Here is a 13,763-nt window from a genome sequence, read left to right on the forward strand (position 1 = left end):
AAAGATGGTGGATCCATCTGTATGATGGAATGAATTAATTTTTTTATATGCTATGATTCCTTTAAATTGTCGAATGGAAACCAAGCTAACTAATGTCTTTTTCAGTCTAAAGTTAGATTTTATGGAGTGGTCTCTAAATTCTGCTATCACTATTAGTTATTGCATTGCTATTAATGTTGACAATATGACCGAGTTCTCTCTGCAGACACAATATCTAGTGGAAAATAGCAAGTGTAGTGGGTGGGATATAGCTAGCTATATCACAAATTAAGAAGACACAAGTAGTATGTCCAGTATTTTTATTTTTAAGGACTTTTATATATTTTCTGGTTTTTTAAGAAGCCATCAAATTAAGCATGTTGTGTTTGTTTGATTGATGATTTTAAATATGCCAAATTCAGATGATATTAGTAATTTATGAATTAGAAAGCTTGTGTTTAATTTTTAAAGAATATTATGTTAAGTTGTTTTTGATCAAAGTGATGTTTAATTTGCAAATTGTGTATTAAATGTGTGTGTATTATGTTTAATCTAGCTCTACTGTGCTAAATCCATCTTCAATGAGGGGAACTTAGTTCCACCATTCTTCACTCTGTTGAAATTCATTAGTAGTACATGAAAATTACTATACTAATTTAGTATCACATTCAAATATTTGTCTAATTACTTGTAAATGTAGGGAGTCACAGTGCAGTGTGATTGTGACATTTCAGCATAAGTCTTAACTATTGTTATATATTTGTGGCAGCCTTTATGTCAATTCTCCACATGTATGAGAGTTTTGGTTGGTGGAGACGAGCGGATTATCTGAAAAAAGTGCATTTTGCCGAGAGCTGGAATGAAATGCATCATTTGCTCATTATGGAAGTAAGATCTTTTGCAACTTTTTTCCTTTAATGTGCTGGTATCTTGTTGTTTAGTACTCAAAAGATATCATCCTGCAAAATCTTAGTAGCAATCTATCCATAAGATTTGTTTTTGAAGAGTCGATAGTTGAAAATACTGTGAATATCAGCACATGAATTACTGAATCTTAGTACCTGTACAAACTGACAGTTCGCTTTTGCTAAATAATCAAAAGTACCATGTTTTACTGAATTACACATTCTAGCATTCCAACCTGTCTGCTTGGTTCTTCAATTTTTGATATGTGTTTATGATTTTGCAAGTGCAGATCACTTTACAGAATGCGTAGAGAGTCATGCATTTGAAACTTATGACAAATTTATCAAGGAACAAGGAGGTATTTGGGATGTTCTCTCTTTTCTTTTATGTATTAGTAAGAAAGAAATTGTACATGTTAACCGTTTACATGGCAATCTGAAGTAGTGGAATCAAACATAGTTGAGGTAGAGATTGTAGTTGCGACATTGCCAATTTCATTTAATTTGGAATCCTAATACTTGCATGTTGCATTTAATTTGGTTGATATAGGTTAGGTTGACAGTGGCTGCATTTCTGTTAAATGGATTAAAATATCTTTGCTTCAAACACTTGGAACATTTAGATGCCAGTATAGTCATTTGTGAACTTTGTTAAGGATCCGTGAACCATCAGAGTTGAGAGGAACTTTGGTGTAGTTAGTAACAGAGTCACGAAAATTCAAGTATCATCATATTGTTAGAAGAACTGCAAAGTTGTAATTCTTAAATTTTCAAACTCTTATCTGATATGTTATCTTCAGATGGGAAACTACATAAGGAAAAATGAATTGAAAAAGCGCAGAGAAAAGGATTTGATAGAAGACTTGCTACTATACAAGTAAGACTCGACGACATACATAATTGTTTTCCTTGGTTTCTTTCTTTCTTTAGTTTGGAGTAGCTTCTGTTATTGCCTTAATCGCTTCAGGCCGCTGCTATTTCTTTGTAGCTGATGTTGTAGGTTGTTCAATTGTTTTTTTTTTTTGTAGCATTTAGTTCCCTCTGGTCTCAAATGGGAGGGCAGTGGCTGTTCTCTAGTGTTGAGGTTTAGAGTTCCTTTGCTCTTGAACCTTTTAGAAACAATGTTTTAAGTTATAATTCAATTTTTAGGACATAATGTTTTTAAATGGAGTGGAGAATGCAACACCCCAATATTTATAACTTTTATTTGTTATTCATGTAAATTGATTCATTTGTTTGTCTCTGATTTAACTAGAATAGTTGTAAAAGATGTAGTTATTTTTTCACTAGTAACATTTTTGAATTATTTAGCATATTGAGGTTTAATGTCAGAAGGCATAGGGGTAATATTCAAGAGTAAGAACTTAATTGTTTTTCATATCTTTAACTCTTTAATATATGGCATTGATGCAATTGACGGAAAATATTCTAAGTGAGTTTGTAGTAGAATTCTTAGAATACTTTGATATTCATTATGTCTTTAATGGAATGATTTAGGTATATTCGCATTTTTAACTTCTCAAGCTTGGACTGATACGGACATCTAATACTCAAGAGTTGAAGCACTTGATTTGGTACACATCCAAAGGCAATGATTTTGAGTTAATATTTTCTTCCTTTTTCTGTAGCTATTTCAAATAATAAATCAACTTTGTTATTTACCAATGGAGTTTTATAGTCCCCATACATTTGTGTTGTTGCAATCATATATATAAAAAAATTGACTATGTTTGATGTCTTCGTTATCCTTAATTTCTTTTATTCATAAATGAATGATGTTATACTATTGTTTATATCTTGTAATTTTGTAATATGTATTTAGGTTTGTGTTTTTGTTTTGTTGAAGTTAATTTGTATAATTTTTTGAAGTTAATTTTAAAATGTTTTTTTTAAATTATTCTAATTATTAAATTTTAATATTTTGATTTTTTAAACATTTAAAAAACGTTTTTTTAAACATTTAAAAAATGTTTTTTTAAAAAATATTCGTACACATTTTGCCAGGGGTTAATCCCTGGCAATTTCCCTGGCATGTTTTGATAATGACTGATGTGATCATCTGCAAAAGCCTGCAATGCGTCAGAAAAGTCTGCAATCATGCAGACACAATTTGCCAGGGGTTGAGCTAGGGCTTGTGCCAGGAGCGCATTTGCCAGGAGCTAAACCCCTGGCAGGGTCATTTGCGATGAGCAGATTTGCTGGCGATTCTGCTCCTGGCAAAGCTCCTGGAAAACGTCCATTTGCCAAGGATTTCTGCATTTTGCCAGGGTTTCTGCCCCTGGCAAATTACCAGATTTCTTGTAGTGAAAGAATAAATATGCATGATTTACATTAAGCCTAAATTTACATTCTAAAATCCGTGCAATAAAATAAACGATGAAAAAAATAAATATGCATGAATGATAATAAAGTGCAGAATAATAAACCTAAACTAAAAATGCAAGAGAAAAGAAAAATAAAATGCTAGAGAAAATAAAAATGCATGAAGAAGAAATTAAAAAAATGAAATGCAAAGGAGCCACGACTTCTCTTTATGATGGAATCTCTTTAACTTTGGAGAGCAGCCACGACCTTGCAATTGGAATGGAATAGAACAGCCGCAAGTAGTGGAATTGGATTGAAATAATCACAGCAGCCGCAAGAAACTTTAATTGAGTATAAATCCCACTGCCACAGAGAAAACTACACCAATATACTTGAAACAAATAGCCGAAGCAAATCACAACAAATCAAAAGGCATGGCACAATGAAAATAGGCGATTGGAATTCAGCACAGTAGTTAGAATTAAACAGCAGCAAGAATGAAAATAACCAATTGGAATTCAACAAAGTAGTAGCTTAGGAACATGGAGAATTTATATACATAACAACACCAGCAAATTGCATAAGAAACTAATAACCAATATGGCATACTACCCTGAAGGAATTTTAAAAGAACAAATTGGAAAGTGCAACCTAATTTAAATGCAAAGGATGGATATCGATTAACTAGAATGGCAATTGAAATTAATATGAATCGTAACACAAGCAATGAAAATAATAATGAGGTACCAACAAGTAGATAATGGATTCTTTAATTGAAAGTAGAAATGAACGGTGCCGTAATATGAAAACTACTTGAATTCAATATCAATAACACGTAGCAATCCAAACTATGGAACTAAAACTGAATCATACACACACATATATATAATTGCGTAATAGCATCAAACGGTTTGGGAAAATGAAAGAAAAACAACTCTAAAGCTAATCTGCAAATAAACGCTTAAAAACTAGGAAGCAAGTGTTTTCAGAATTCTTAAAACTAAGGGCTAAAAAAATGAGAAAGGAAAGAGTTTAAGCATTTGAATAAACACTGTGTTACCAAACTTTTTGCAGAAAACGAGAGATCCACACAGAAGGCGACCAAGAGAGGGGAAACAGATCAGAGGTCTGCGCTGCTACGGCGGAGACGATGGTGCTTGCTAGAGGAGGGAGTTGCTCGCGGTGGGGGTACCGGTTGTGGAAACAGCTACGGTGTGCAATGGAAACGGCGACGGCGGTGTGGTTGCCGGGGGAAGGAGCTATATGAAGGCATCCGATGGAGCTTCCTGTACCTTCTTCCTTCACTCGTTGTTGTTGTTAAGATGGAGTTTATTTGAATGGTGAAAGTGTGAGTTTGTATGTTGCAGGTTTTGTGTGGTGGGATCTGTGATGTGGTACCATGTTGGAAATTGGCTCTATGATGATGAAATCGTGCTTTTTTGGCTAGCTGTGATTGCCGATTTTTGGCCCCCTAAACTTGTGTTTTGCAGGTTGTATATATAGTGAACAAATTGGCTTTAGGGTTGTGCTGGAATTGTGCTTGAATTGGGGAAGGGGTAACGAGTTTCTGTTCCTGGAATTGTTGCAGATGGGGACGGAAATGAGATGAGGCGTGGCAGGCTGGATTGGATTTGAACCTGGACAACCTTCTTGGACTTGGACGGGAAATGAAACTAAAAAAGGAGATAAAGACTAAAAAGAAAAAACAATAAAGGAAAAAGAATAATATTAAAATAAAGATTAAAATTAATTAAAACCTAAAATGAATTAAAGTTAATAATAAAAAACTTAAATAAATTAAAGTTAATAAAAAAAAATAATAAAAGATAAAAGATGGAAATAAGGATAAAAATAAATAAAATTAAAAGAGAGAAGAGGGCCCGACTCGGAATTAAATAAATGAGGTATTTTAAAATACCTCTCTGCCGAATTTTTCACAAAAAAGTCGGAGACTGATCAGGGTTAAACGACGTACGAATGTAGGGCCCATCGACACATGTCAGTGGTATCTTAGGTCAAAAATTGGGGTATGACAGATGCCCCTATTTAAGTTTCTTTGTCCGGAGATTTGAAGATGGAATCTTTAATTCGATCGGAGCGAAGAGACTTAAATACAAAATACACCAATTTTGGACCTAAGATGCTATGAATGCTCTTGAAATGCTTGTATGAATGCAGGACGACAAAGTTGACTTGACTGAGACGAGAAACAACGACGGGATACCCAAATTTGTTGAAGAATGGGATCCGACTCCGCTAGGGGAAATGTAGTTTCACTGGGGAAAGATTGTCTACTACCGTATTGGTTGGGTATGATAGCTTAATGACGACGAGACTCTTAGCGACATCTCTAGAACAGCTAACGCTGTGGAGGACACTGCTAGAATTGAAATTGATATTGAAATTGATTAGTGACATCACTGGAACAGCTCACGCTGGGGATGACACCATTGAAATTGATATTGAAATTGAAATTGAAATGGAAATTGATTAGTGACATCACTAGAACAGCTAACACTGGGGATGACACCATTGAAATTGAAATTGAAATTGAAATTGATTGAAATTGAAACTGAAATGGAAATTGATTAGTGACATCACTAGAACAGCCAACGCTGGGGATGACACTATTGAAATTTGAAATTGAAATTGATTGAAATTGAAATTGAAATTGAAATTGAAATTGGTTAGCGACATCACCAGAACAGCTAACGCTGGGGATGACACTTTTGAACTTGAAATTTGAAATTGAAATTGAAATTGAAATTGATTAGTGACATCACTGGAACAGCTAACGCTGGGGATGACACTATTGAAATTGAAATTGAAATTGAAATTGAAATTGAAATCGAAATTGAAATTGAAATTGAAATTGAAATTGAAATTGATTAGTGACATCACTGGAACAGCTAACGCTGGGGATGACACTATTGAAATTGAAATTGAAATTGAAATTGATTAGTGACATCACTGGAACAGCTAACGCTGGGATGACACTTTTGAAATTGAAATTGAAATTGAAATTGAAATTGAAATTGAAATTGAAATTTGAAATTGAAATTGAAATTGAAATTGATTAGTGACATCACTGGAACAGCTAATGCTGGGGATGACACTTTTGAAATTGAAATTGAAATCGAAATTGAAATTGAAATTGAAATTGAAATTGAAATTGAAATTGATTAGTGACATCACTGGAACAGCTAATGCTGGGGATGACACTATTGAAATTGAAATTGAAATTGATTAGTGACATCACTGGAACAGCTAACGCAGGGGATGACACTATTGAAATTGAAATTGAAATTGAAATTGAAATTGATTAGTGACATCACTGGAACAGCTAACGCTGGGGATGACACTATTGAAATTGAAATTGAAATTGAAATTGAAATCGAAATTGAAATTGAAATTGAAATTGATTAGTGACATCACTGGAACAGCCAACGCTGGGGATGACACTATTGAAATTGAAATTGAAATTGATTAGTGACATCACTGGAACAGGTAACGCTGGGGATGACACTTTTGAAATAAAAGATAATTTGCCAACTGTTTATTTACAGAACTTGCCGCTTGGCACAACGATAAGTGAGGACCGGACTGAAAGGGGAGAATAACTTCTGAGTGATAAATGCGACCATGTATGAACGATGAGGTGGATATGTTGTGTATATATGAATGTATGAATATGGGAAAGTATTAATGTATGAATGTATGAATACATGCAAGTATTAATGTATGTTGTATGATTGTATGAATGTATGAATGTAACTTGTACGTCCGTATAAACTGTATATGACGACGGGTAACTCGATGAAACGAGACAAGACAGGCAGGATGGGAGGCGGACTGACAACACAGTACAAACACTCGGCAAACTTCCTTCGAGATGATATTATTGTGAACAAATTGAGCCATTGATGGGGTGAAGCCTGGCACAAGGTAGCAATTGATGCCCCTGGGGATAAAGCTCATTGTTGACCAAAAATCTGGGAGAAGTCGCCATTTGTAAACCAACACGGAGTGTTCTCCCACGGATATGCTTCAACAGTCGTGTTTTTTTTATGTTCTTTTTGTTTTGAAAGTCCCTAACTTTTGCCTGGACCGCCCTTTCGGGTTTTCAGTCCACCGGGAGTATATTCCTTTTTTGTGCCCCTAATTTTTGCCTGGACCGCCCTTTCGGGTTTTCAGTCCACCGGGACGCTCTCTATTGCTTAAGCCGCCTTTTCAGGTTTTTCGACTTAGCGAGCATTTATTTTTGTATATTTTTTGTATATATATTTTTTTACTGTGAAAGCATCTTGCTCGAAGCAGAGGTCCTCTTCATTGTGCTTAGCCATGTTTCTCTTTCGGAATGTGACCGTTTTCGAGGGTGATGTTGATGTACTCTTCAACTACTCATGAGTTCAAAGAGAGTGTGTTTGTTGTTCACACTCTTCAAAAGATGTAAAAAAAGTTTTGTATTTTTTTGAAAATTTTTGCTTCAAGTATTGCCATCAAAAATAGAAGAAATTTTGCAAATAGAATAAATGAGAGTTCCAAATAAATGGGCACAGGCTCAAGTTTGATGAATAGAGTGATGACCTACCAATGGCATGGCTCCACAGATCTTTAAAAAACTTGGAAAATGGTAAATATATTGGAAGGTACATTGAACACAATAACTGTTATTCTCCCTAACAACTTTGAATGCCCCTGTTCCGAGTCTTTGATTTGTAGATGCTTCAAATCGGAGGTTCTTTTGACGACTGGATGCCCCAAGTGGACTGTGCTGACTGATGCAGTTACTTGTCATGATCCTTAACTTTTGCATAGATCGCCCTTTTCGAGTTTTCAATCTATCAGGATAACCATCATTTTTTTTTGTCTCTAATTTTTGCCTGGCCCGCCCTTTCGGGTTTTCAGTCCACCGAGACGCTCATTTTTGCCTAAGTCACTTTTTCAGGTTTGCGACTTATCGAGCTTTTATTTTGACAAAGTATTTCTTGACTGCACCGGCATTCATAGGACATGTGAGTTTGTCACCATCCATGATTGTAAGAGTCATTGCTCACAAGTCTTCATAATTAGGCGTCCACTTGCCCCTGGAGTCTGGTTGGAAAGTAGTACAAAGTTGGGCACAAAGTCTCTTTCTTGAATTCAAGGGGACGAGCCTTCTTGTTAGAAGCTTGTTTCAAACCTCTTTTGATATATTTGTACAAAGGTCGTCGTGTATTTAAATTCGATTAGGCTTGGACTTTAGCAGAACTCCTATTGACGGGACTTCGACCTTCACGGAAAGCACGACCTCCATGTTGCATATTGGGGAAGGAGGGGGGTTGCCCCCTGTTGAAATGTGTACTGAAGTACGATATTTGAGCAAAGCGAATGGTAGCACCCCGAGCCAGTCTTTGTAATTGAATGTCATCTTCTGGATAATCTCCTTGATATTTTGTTGGCAGCTTCGATGGCTAAGATGCCCCAGTATGTGAGAGATCTCGTCGGGAATCTCTTCATTCCCTTCTTCAGCTTCGGACACAGGGAACTCAAAGTTGGAAGAGAGTACATGGTTAATGTGTTCAACGGGTTTATTAATGCATGATTTGATTATTGATTTTGACAAATGTAAGTTATGATTATGCAGATATTTGAGAATGAAATTTATTTTTTGGTTTTTTTGTATTACCATTTTTCCAAAAAAAGCACAAAATAAAAACAAAGTCGGGATCAAAGCGACTTTTTTAATGATGAAAAATACATGAAGCGAAAAGCCCTACACAAGTTCACTTTCGTCTCGGGCAGGACGAAAGGATTTTTTTTGGAAAGACAAACAACAAACACATTAAATGAGCAGATGAGTAGTAGAAAGAACATTGACAGCGACCCAATTGTGGCTACACGCTCGGATTCAAATTCTTGAAAGGCAAGACGTTGTCATCGATCATTTTCTGGACTTCAATCTTCAAAGAGAAACAGTGCTCAACATCATGACCTTGTGCCCCTTGATGGAAGACACAAAAGAGATCAGGTCTCCACCAAGCCGGCAATTTCTTCGGTACTGGAAGAGGTGCCTTAGTTTGTACGAAGCTCTTTTTAAGCAAATACGAAAGTAACTCCGCGTACTTCATAGGAATCAGATCAAACTGCAGTGCTCTTGGAGCCTGTTGTTGAGGTTGTGGCTGGAAGTAGCTGACCCTGTGTAACCATCAGTGAAGATACTAAGTTAGTTAACTTCTCTACCTCGGCCCGAAGCGTTGTTACCTCTTCACGAAGCTCGTGGACCTCTTGTTCAAGCTGATCCATTTTTTGTGTTTGCACGAATGCTTGCATTTGCGAGTTGAATTTGAATGAAGACATCGGACCAATTTTGAAATGGGTTGACCTTTGTATGGAAAAGAAAAATTTGTGAGACTCGGAATTGAGACTATGAAATGCAAAATGATGCATGAAACTTATGCAAAAATAGACACATTTTTCGAAGGATTTGTCAAAGTAATTGTAAACATCATAAGGAATATTGTTTCATTTGATAATTTGAAATGTTAAAAACGGTTCCTTTAAGAACAAAAGCAAAGCCAAAGCCAAAGTCCCCAACAAAGCTAAGGTCTAGTTTAAGACTTTTGAAACTGTATTCCTTGGTGTCCCTCTTTATAAGGTCTACTCCTCCGATGTTTACAAGAACTTATCTAAGTCTTTCGATGTTTTGATGGGAAAAAGTTTTTATGAATGAATGCATGTATGCATGGTTATGCTAACACAAACGGTGAATATATGGTGAGGTTAAGTCCACATGTTGGAGTCAAGGGTAACAACGCCATTGGTAAGGACTATGGTTTTCAAATGTACCTGTATCACGGGTTCTACCAAGTTCCCAGAGTTATCAACCACTTCCGAACACTATCAGGTTACGGAAATACTTCCGTTCCAATAATATTCGTAAGAAAGTCTCGTCTGAGTGTGGTATCGCGTGTCAACTAAACCAAGATTACTCATGATTAGCCACCGCACCACGTCCTAAAAGGCCAAGAGGGGTTAAAGGTAACTAAAGGTCCTCAACTTTCGACAGTCACTTGAAAATAACATGCCAAACACGAATACTCATGCCAACATAGTATACTTCCAAGATCCCTCAGTTGAGTGGGGTTATCACATGTGTCACAAACCAAAATTCACTCTTGGCAAGGCACTATGATTATACCACCGTCCTATCTTAAATTTCTCTCAAGTCCGGGTGTAGGACTTATCTTACCACTCACGTTAGAAGAAAGAAGGAAGAAGAAGGGAGAACATGTATACAAATATTTCCATCTTTTATATATTTTTTTTTTTTTTGATTTTAAGCAAGTTATAGCACAAATTTTAAATAAAGCCAAGTTAGGCTCAACCCTCTTAAGGGGCTCCCCAGTGAAGTCGCCATTTCTGTCGCGTCATTTTTCGGAGATCAATGCTATTTGATTAGCGTTTGACTCACTTGTATATTTCACGACTGAACATTTTAATTTTTAAGGAAAAGGGGAAAGAAAGTTCAAAATACCCCATTTGAAAAAGATTTAGGGTTCGGGGGTTAGTTACATAAAGGGAAGGTGTTAGCACCCTTTATGTCCGTAGTACTCTACGGGAACCTCTTGATTTTATTTAATTAATGTGCTATAACTTGCTTATTTTTTTGAAAAAAAGAATTTGAAATGATTAAAAAAGGGAAGACCTAATTATCTACATTTTATTGATTTGGAAGGACGAGTGTCCTCTGCCTACGTACCCGTGAAGGATCAAAATCACGTAGTTCGTGGTAAAAATTGACGTTTGATTGGTTGAGTGTTTTTTAATGTTTTTGAAAAGGTTTTAAAATAAAAGGCCAAGTGGCAAATGAGTATTTGTTTTGTGTTTTTTATTATATTGACAAAAAAGACTTGAAGTAAGATTAAATTGATTGAAGTTTGATTAAGAAAATAAAACAAAAAAGACGGTCACTTGATTTAAGATCAAGGTTTATTTAAGAAAGATATTTTTTTGTGATTTTTGGTTATTTGCATGTTTTTGTTTGTTTTTGAAATAATTGGAATGAAATTAAACTAACGGAGCAGAAAAATAAAAGCGTAGGTATCTTGTAGTGACGTTGGATCACTACAAGAACCTTTAACCTAAACTAGAAAGAGAGATAAAGGCATACACACACGCACACACACATGCACCTAAGCTATTACAAAAAACCTATTATACATGCTATGGTCTGCGATAAAAAATAAATATGCATGATAATAAATCTAAACTAAAGGTGTATTTACATTAAACCTAATATACATTCTAAAGTCTGCGGAAAGAATAAATATGCATGATTTACATTAAGCCTAAATTTACATTCTAAAATCCGTGCAATAAAATAAACGATGAAAAAAATAAATATGCATGAATGATAATAAAGTGCAGAATAATAAACCTAAACTAAAAATGCAAGAGAAAAGAAAAATAAAATGCTAGAGAAAATAAAAATGCATGAAGAAGAAATTAAAAAAATGAAATGCAAAGGAGCCACGACTTCTCTTTATGATGGAATCTCTTTAACTTTGGAGAGCAGCCACGACCTTGCAATTGGAATGGAATAGAACAGCCGCAAGTAGTGGAATTGGATTGAAATAATCACAGCAGCCGCAAGAAACTTTAATTGAGTATAAATCCCACTGCCACAGAGAAAACTACACCAATATACTTGAAACAAATAGCCGAAGCAAATCACAACAAATCAAAAGGCATGGCACAATGAAAATAGGCGATTGGAATTCAGCACAGTAGTTAGAATTAAACAGCAGCAAGAATGAAAATAACCAATTGGAATTCAACAAAGTAGTAGCTTAGGAACATGGAGAATTTATATACATAACAACACCAGCAAATTGCATAAGAAACTAATAACCAATATGGCATACTACCCTGAAGGAATTTTAAAAGAACAAATTGGAAAGTGCAACCTAATTTAAATGCAAAGGATGGATATCGATTAACTAGAATGGCAATTGAAATTAATATGAATCGTAACACAAGCAATGAAAATAATAATGAGGTACCAACAAGTAGATAATGGATTCTTTAATTGAAAGTAGAAATGAACGGTGCCGTAATATGAAAACTACTTGAATTCAATATCAATAACACGTAGCAATCCAAACTATGGAACTAAAACTGAATCATACACACACATATATATAATTGCGTAATAGCATCAAACGGTTTGGGAAAATGAAAGAAAAACAACTCTAAAGCTAATCTGCAAATAAACGCTTAAAAACTAGGAAGCAAGTGTTTTCAGAATTCTTAAAACTAAGGGCTAAAAAAATGAGAAAGGAAAGAGTTTAAGCATTTGAATAAACACTGTGTTACCAAACTTTTTGCAGAAAACGAGAGATCCACACAGAAGGCGACCAAGAGAGGGGAAACAGATCAGAGGTCTGCGCTGCTACGGCGGAGACGATGGTGCTTGCTAGAGGAGGGAGTTGCTCGCGGTGGGGGTACCGGTTGTGGAAACAGCTACGGTGTGCAATGGAAACGGCGACGGCGGTGTGGTTGCCGGGGGAAGGAGCTATATGAAGGCATCCGATGGAGCTTCCTGTACCTTCTTCCTTCACTCGTTGTTGTTGTTAAGATGGAGTTTATTTGAATGGTGAAAGTGTGAGTTTGTATGTTGCAGGTTTTGTGTGGTGGGATCTGTGATGTGGTACCATGTTGGAAATTGGCTCTATGATGATGAAATCGTGCTTTTTTGGCTAGCTGTGATTGCCGATTTTTGGCCCCCTAAACTTGTGTTTTGCAGGTTGTATATATAGTGAACAAATTGGCTTTAGGGTTGTGCTGGAATTGTGCTTGAATTGGGGAAGGGGTAACGAGTTTCTGTTCCTGGAATTGTTGCAGATGGGGACGGAAATGAGATGAGGCGTGGCAGGCTGGATTGGATTTGAACCTGGACAACCTTCTTGGACTTGGACGGGAAATGAAACTAAAAAAGGAGATAAAGACTAAAAAGAAAAAACAATAAAGGAAAAAGAATAATATTAAAATAAAGATTAAAATTAATTAAAACCTAAAATGAATTAAAGTTAATAATAAAAAACTTAAATAAATTAAAGTTAATAAAAAAAAATAATAAAAGATAAAAGATGGAAATAAGGATAAAAATAAATAAAATTAAAAGAGAGAAGAGGGCCCGACTCGGAATTAAATAAATGAGGTATTTTAAAATACCTCTCTGCCGAATTTTTCACAAAAAAGTCGGAGACTGATCAGGGTTAAACGACGTACGAATGTAGGGCCCATCGACACATGTCAGTGGTATCTTAGGTCAAAAATTGGGGTATGACAGATGCCCCTATTTAAGTTTCTTTGTCCGGAGATTTGAAGATGGAATCTTTAATTCGATCGGAGCGAAGAGACTTAAATACAAAATACACCAATTTTGGACCTAAGATGCTATGAATGCTCTTGAAATGCTTGTATGAATGCAGGACGACAAAGTTGACTTGACTGAGACGAGAAACAACGACGGGATACCCAAATTTGTTGAAGAATGGGATCCGACTCCGCTAGGGGAAATGTAGTTTCACT

General features: G+C 35.6%; 2 long non-coding RNA genes across 6 annotated transcripts in view; one reads left to right on the forward strand and one right to left on the reverse strand.

The window, feature by feature from the left end:
* LOC146904523 (uncharacterized) overlaps positions 1 to 2,677 on the forward strand; it is a 3,495-nt gene extending 818 nt beyond the window's left edge. Inside the window, exons 2-5 of one of the 2 annotated variants that reach the window (XR_015017694.1) lie at positions 749 to 867; positions 1,175 to 1,243; positions 1,435 to 1,761; positions 2,382 to 2,677. This is a non-coding gene — a long non-coding RNA (uncharacterized LOC146904523). The remainder of the gene's footprint in view (positions 1 to 748; positions 868 to 1,174; positions 1,244 to 1,434; positions 1,762 to 2,381) is intronic. The other variant, XR_015017693.1, reaches the window with a different exon arrangement.
* LOC146904522 (uncharacterized) overlaps positions 1 to 13,763 on the reverse strand; it is a 39,071-nt gene that overhangs the window by 4,629 nt on the left and 20,679 nt on the right. The gene's annotated exons all lie outside the window — the stretch shown is intronic.

This window comes from Medicago sativa, chromosome 7 (assembly GCF_051527215.1).
Source record: "Medicago sativa cultivar Bolivia chromosome 7, Bolivia_mono, whole genome shotgun sequence".
NCBI lineage: Eukaryota > Viridiplantae > Streptophyta > Magnoliopsida > Fabales > Fabaceae > Medicago > Medicago sativa.